A 7,414-nucleotide genomic window follows, 5' to 3' on the forward strand; every position below is an offset into this window, starting at 1 on the left:
CTGAATGCATTTCATTTTATTCCCATCGGTGGCAAAGAAACACTTGCAACCTAGTTATGCAGCTGTATACCTTAATAACCTGTAATACTATGTAGCTGGGAGAGTTAAACAGGAAAAACAAAACAAAACAGGAAAACATGCCCTTATTTGTAGCCAGCAAGTTGGGTGATCCAGGGGCTAGATATTTGCATGTCTTTCAAGCTTTGTTCCTTCAGAGCTTGAGGGTCTCAGCTACTGCTGACTAATTCATAGTTGTGGTAACTGCTGCAGGCTCCTCAGATTAGAAATGCATGCAGACGCGGGTCTCATTCACACACTAAGAAACGCACACTCTCACTTATTTACACAGGCAGAAAGTCTTCATACTAACAGAGGTTTGATAGAGATAGCAGGACATAAAACAGGAGAGGGGAGGGGAGAAGGAGAGGGAGAGAGGGAGGGAGGGAGGGAGGGGAGAAAGAGAGAGAGGGAGAGGGAGAGAGAGAGAGAGAGGAGAGAGAGAGAGAGAGAGAGGAAGGGAGAGAAATGGCTGGCAGCAAGTACACCCGTGCAAATAGTTCTAAAATGCATTTGCAAATGCAGAAGCCTTCAGAACCACGCAACAATTCAGACACCCTTTTTATTTCTGCTCTGCAGGACGCCTCCATCCAGACTATTCGCAAAAAAACGGAAAAGGTGAGATCCCTGCCATCTTAGTTTAGAATCCATCTGATTCCCTTTTTTCCCCCCTGCCTTGTATTCCTCAGCCCATTGTTCCTGCAGCTGATGGCTATAGCCCTTGCTCTTGAATGCAAGTGTCACAGCAGGAGCAGAAAGAGGGTGTTGGAAGGCATTGTCAAAGCCACGGTTGTCTATTGTTTCTTTGCTTTCACTGCTTTGCTTTTTTTTTTTCCTCTCTTTTTTGAGGCTTTTCCTTACTAGTGGCCTCTGTCCAGGAAGAGGGAGAAAATTGCACGAGTTCACAGAGAGTGGAGCCTTTTAAAAAAATGTGTATATATATTGCACAATTTGAATAAACAGCCCAGCAATACAGCCCATGAAATTAGGAAATACAGCAAGAGTGGATCGTTCTGCTGGAAGAGCTGTGGGGGTGGGGGAGGCTTTGGAGATCGTTTGCTCCAAAGATTAGATGCCAAAGGCAGTTTCTTTGCAAGGACTTCTGTGGAGATACTTATTATCTGCTGTGTTTTCAGTTTTTAAAAGAACCAAGAGAAAAGTCTTGTTCTTCTCTTCAGCTTTCTATTTGTTTATTTTTTGTTCAGCTGCTCAACAGCTAGATGGAAATTTTCAGCCAGACCAAACCTGCTGTTTGTGATTTGCTCGTATGTTGAAATCACTTCAGCCTGAACCAGGATTTGTCTTTTTTGGATGATTGAAGCTTATGCGTCACTTTCTAATGGACATTACATAAAGTAGTTTAGACCATTGTTTGTGTGGCGATCAATACTGGGTTTATGTTATGTTAAACCTTCACCGAAGCTGTTCTTTTGGGTGATATCTTCTTTGAACAGGCCAACTCCTAACTCTCAAAGTTCTCAGAGGTTGTAGGGTCACACTGTCAAAGTAGATTTTTTAAGAAAATATTTCAAATGGGCATTTAACATAAGCATGAAAATACTGGGTATTTTCTTCCAGCAACTTTAACTGTACATAATCTATAATTCTTCAAGTAAGTAAAGTAATTAAAACTGATTCCACACAGAAGGAATCAGAAGGCAGATTAAATTAAACTTCATATGTAAATAATTTTGCTAACAAACAAACATATTTGAAAACTTTATAAACTTAGTTTTAGCTTAGAAAAATCACATACCTGTAATTGGCTCTCCATAGTTTTCCTCTAAATATTGTACTGTTTGAAATTATATAGAAAAATGCATTCCAAATTGACCATTTGTTTTTCTCAAGCCATCTAACTTCTGGCACGAGACTAGGACACTTGAGTATCATTAGAATTTGCTAACCATTCAGTATTGCAATTCTAGAATGTGTTTTAAGTCAAAATAGACTACATCTACCTACAGAGGAAGTAATCTTTTTCTTTCAAAAAGCCATTCCATTTTATAACACATGCTGGCAAATTGATGTTCAATATGAGCTCATGATCTCTTTCTTTTCCAAATAGTGATTGCATCTGTTTGTTAATGTCGGGGTAAAATAAATTTTGGATTACATAAAACACCCTAAATTGGAAGTCTTCGATATCCATGTGTATGAACACCTAACTTTGGTACCTTGCAAATACATTCTCTGCTTCTCCATTCTCAGTACCTAGATTTAGGGGACTTGGGCTCAGATACCCTGTCTTCTTTTGAACTATCTATACAGTTTGAAAGACCTATACAAAGCAAACTTCTCAAAAAAAATGCAGAGCAGGCCATGGTTTGAAAGTCTGAATTTTATTGAGGCCACCCCAGTAGTACTCTATTTAATTTCCAACACACATCTGCAGGATCTCTACAGCAACCCTGGGCCAGGAATTGTGAGCAAGAAAAGTTTAGCTGGGATAAAGTTACATCTCTTTTGCCAAGGAACAGTCACTTGGGGTTGGTTCAAAAGTCAAATTTAAACAAATGTTTCAAAAGCTTTTTGTGTGCGGAGAAGTTTGTGTTGCTAACTTCTTCATAGAATTTTGGGCAGAGAGAAATGAGCACCCCCCTCTTCTGACCAATTCTACTTTGGTCAAGGGTGGAATGAGGGAGGAAAATGGCTGAAAGATTACAAGGCCAGCTAGTATTTTCACTTTAAAATGCTAAAGACAAAGAGGTTAATGAAAGGTTCAAGGTCTCTGTAATTGAAGTAGAGTCAACCAGTTCCTTTTGCAGTTCAGAACAGTGTAATTCTCCACAGAGCTGGAAGGAATGCTCGTTCCCATGAAAGAACAGATTTGGAGGGCACCCAATCTCTTAGTCTGTGTCTCCTGCAGATATTTAATTTCTGCTGGATCAACTTAAAAGAAAGAACAAGATTTAGTGGCCAAGGTCAATCCCCAGACATTTAAAAGGCACAGATTCAACTTCAGCCATTAATTCAAATACTTTACGCAACTGTCTGTAGTTGTTCCAGTAGATGTAAAACTTGCAAATCATACATAAGACCTAACTTGGGCATTTCTTGAAAATGGACTCACATCACCTCTAATACACTGCTCACAAAAAATAGGGGATATTTTATCGCTTCATAGTCATTTTGAAATATCCCCTAATTTTTGTGAGCAGTATATTTTACACATCGAACATCATGTGGTCAGAATATTATCTTTGTCTTATATTTTCTGGGCTCTAAAAATATAAACATCTTTATAAAATAAAGGGAGGAATAACATCTTTGAGTATTTTAGAAGGACAACTTATCAAGAATCAAGCAAAAGATCACATGTGTGTGTGTACAGAAGTTAAAATAGGATGTAGCAGTTTTCCTTTTTACCCACATGCTATTAGGTTGATTTCAAATAACCACTAAAATGGCACTGAATGGCCCCAAAATACAAAACTTACTTTCAGTCCCCTCATTAGCTGAAAACATTTTATTTTTCAAAAGCATATGCTTCCTTGAAACTCTGCAGTTTTAGTAGCAGATGTACCTTTCAGGGTTATCACTTTATAGACCAGGGGTCAGGAACCTTTTTGGCTGAGAGAGCCATGAACGCCACATATTTTAAAATGTAATTCCGTGAGAGCCATACAATGACCCATGTACATTATACATTATCCAATAAAAATTTGGTGTTTTCCCGGAGGACAGCTGTGATTGGCTCCAGCCACCTGCAACCATGAACATGAGCGGTAGGAAATTAATGGGTTGTAATACATGAGAATGTTTTATATTTTTAACATTATTTTTTTTATTGAAGATTTGTCTGAGAGCCAGATGCAGCCATCAAAAGAGTCACATCTGGCTTGCGAGCCATAGGTTCCCAACCTCTGTTACAGACCCTTTCAGATTTCTTTTTTTTTCTCCTCCAGATTGGGCTGTTACTTCTAGTACACCTTCCTCTGACTGAGAGCTTCAGAGAGAAAATGATCACTTAATTTTATTTGAGGTGTAGGGATGCTGGTACTAATAAGAAGTGTGAAACATATGAACAAAATGTGCATATTAACTTTGTATGGTGCTAATCAACCAGCTCAACAAACTCTTCTTGTGATATTTTAAGAAACACACAGAAAACTTGCAGTGATTTGTTAGATTAACAAAGAGCTGACACTTGGATATGATGTGTTATGTTCAAAGAACTGGGGTTTTTAAAATAAGCAAATACAAAAAAAAAAAATGAGGATTCCATCTATAGAGGATGCTTTGGCTAAGCTCTATTTTCTCCCCAGATTTACTTTTTGGAGGAGAGGGGAGAGGTTGGCACTATTCCATTTATATAGACTTGTTAGACTAAGAATGTTTGAGATTTCCTCAAAGATGAGTTTCCTGTTTTGACAGTTGATGTTTTAGGATCAGCTTGTGACACCCAAGAATATTCTCAGAGAAGTTATGTGGAATCCATTTTTTCATAGTCATTTAATATGAAATTCTATGTAAAAGAAAGAGTGATGGTTTATAGAAAATGTCCCATCAACCCACTTTTCCGAGACTAGATCTGGAAGGATGGGAGGAGAGTTTGTAAAATGCCTACCCCGGAACTTGTAACAAGAAAGTTTGTGGGAGGATGTTAAAAGGAATATTTCTGGTTAGCCATCCTTCAAAAAGTTCGCAATTTTGTAATGCCTCTTTAATATTCTTCAGTTCCTTTGACCAATCTCCATCATTTGTGGTCTCTTGTCACCAACCTTTGCCTAACCGTGGGCCAGTGAGGCTAACATAAAGCCCAACAGGAAAGCTCGGTGTCATTGAAACCAGGTTAGCCAAGCATACATCAAGAGTTCATAGAATGCGTGTAATTTTTGTTCAAATTCTTGAAGGACACAGTTTTTTTAAAATTCATTTAGAGAGGTAGAAGAGAGAGAGAGAGAAAGATTGAGAGAGAGAAGGGGATGAGGGGCAGGAAGCATCAACTCCCATATGCGCCTTAACCAGGCAAGCCCAGGTTTCAAACTGGCGATCTCAGCGTTCCAGGTCGACATTTTATCCACTGCGCCACCACAGGTCAGGATTGTTTTTTTTTTTTTTTTTTTTTTTTTTTTTTTTGCTGAAAAAACTTTTTCAAAACAGCTAGTCATTTGACTGAGACATCCAATTTGTCTTCATACTCTTGAAAGATTGCTTGGTTTGGTATTTTTGTTGTGGTTGTTGTTTTTGTACACAAAGGGGAGATAGAGAACCAAAGAGCATTTTGGTTTAGCCAAGGTGATGAATCATACAGTGAGGTGAACACCTAAGCTTCCCAGCTCAGCTCTTTGTGCCAGCATGCATCACTTTTCAAAGTTACAATTTAGTTGATGCTCTGGGCTGGTTAATAGAACCCGAGACCTAGGCTGCCCTTAAACAGCTCAAAATTGATGGGAAAGTTGTTTCAAGATGAGGCACTTTGCTGATTTAAGGAACCCATTTTCTGGTAGAGAGAATCCACCCTTTTGCATTGAGATATTTTAAAAAGATTTTGAATTTTCTTTTCCTTTCATGTAAAAGTTGGACAAAGTAGGACATATGGATGTTAGGATGGATGATAATAGAATTGTTGAAACTTCTCAAAATGTGATGTCATTTTTACTATTTGCTAATCTGAGAAATGATCTGAAATAATAGCAATTTAGATCTGCAGGGTGCTGATCTTAAGTAAGACTTGTCTTTTCCTGTTTAGGACTAGTTATTTTGAATATTCTGTATGACTTAATTTTTTAGCAATAAATTTTGGCCATGTAGATAAGAAGTTAAAATCATTCAAGCCCAGACTTATCTTTCTTCCTAGTATCGGATTTTATAAGACTAATCTGGACTTTTGATTCAATTCTTGACTTTATTCATTCATCTTCTTCTAGACTTTTATACTATATTTTCTTTCAATTGTGGTTCACACTCCATTTTATATTAGTTTTAGATGAACAACATAATGGTTGGCATTTATATAATCTATGAAGTAATCCCCTTGATGAGTCTAGTACCCCCTGCCACCATACTTAGTTATTACATTATTATTAACAATACTCCTTATGCTGTACTTTATTTCCTGTGACTATTTTGCAACTTCCAATCTGTACTTCCTAATCCCTTCACTTTTTTCACCCCACCCTCCAAGCCCCCTTTTCTCTGACAATCCTCAGTGTGTTCTCTGTATCCATGAGGCTGTTTGTTTTGTTTAATCTGTTCTTTAGATTCCACATATAAGTGAAATCATATGGTGTTTGTCTTCGTCTGATTCACTTCACTTAGCATAATACCTTCTAGGCTCATCGATGCTGTTGCAAATGATAAGGTTTTTTCTTTTTTATAGTTGAGTAATATTCCAACTTTTTGATCCACTTACCTACTGATGAGCACTTGGGTTGCTTCCACATCTTGGCTACTGCAAATAATGCTGCAATAAACATAAGGGTGCATATGCCTTTTTGAATTATAGTGTTTTGGATTCCTTTGGATATATACCCAAAAGTGGAAAATGGGTCATAATGCAGTCTCATTTTTAATTTTTTGAGGAACCTCCATATATTTTCCATATTAGCAGTATCTAATATGTATTCCCACCAACAATGCACAAGGGTCTCCTTTTCTCCACATCCTCACCAACACTTGATTGTTGATTTATTGATGTTAGCCATTCTGACAGGTGTGAGGTGATATCTCATTGTGCTTTTAATGCGTGTTAATCTGTGGTTAGTGACTTGGAGCATCCTTTATATGTCCATTGAGCATCTATCTGTATGTCTTCTTTGGAGAAGTGTTTATTTAGGTCCTCTGCCTATTTTATTTTTGTAGTGTTAAGACATATGGGTTTTTACAAATTTGGATATTAATCCTTTATCAGATATGTCACTGGCAAATACCTTTTTTCATTCAATATATTGCCATTTTGTTTTGTTGATGATTTTTAGTAAAAAACATTTTAGTTTGATGGAGTCCCATTTGTTTCTTTTTTCTTTCCTGAGGAGATATATCAGAAAAAAATTCACAACAAGAAATGTCTGAGATATTATTGCTATGTTTTCTTGTAGAAGTTTTATGGTTGCAGTTCTTACAGTTAAATCTTTAGTCCATTTTGAGTTTATTGTTGGATATGGTGTAAAAAGGTGGTCTAGTTTCATTTTCTTTTCTTGCATGTATTGGTCCAATCTTTCAACACCATTTATTGAATAGACTGTTTTTACCCCATTGTATGTTCTTGCTTCATTTGTCATAGATCAATTGATCATATAGGTGTGAATTTATTTCTGGGCTTTGCATTCTGTTCTATTGATCTGTGTCTGTTTTTATACCAGTACCATGCTGGCTTGATCGCTAGAGCCTTGTGGTATAGTGTGTTATCAGA

This window comes from Saccopteryx bilineata, chromosome 2 (genome assembly GCF_036850765.1).
Source record: "Saccopteryx bilineata isolate mSacBil1 chromosome 2, mSacBil1_pri_phased_curated, whole genome shotgun sequence".
Taxonomy (NCBI): Eukaryota; Metazoa; Chordata; class Mammalia; order Chiroptera; family Emballonuridae; genus Saccopteryx; species Saccopteryx bilineata.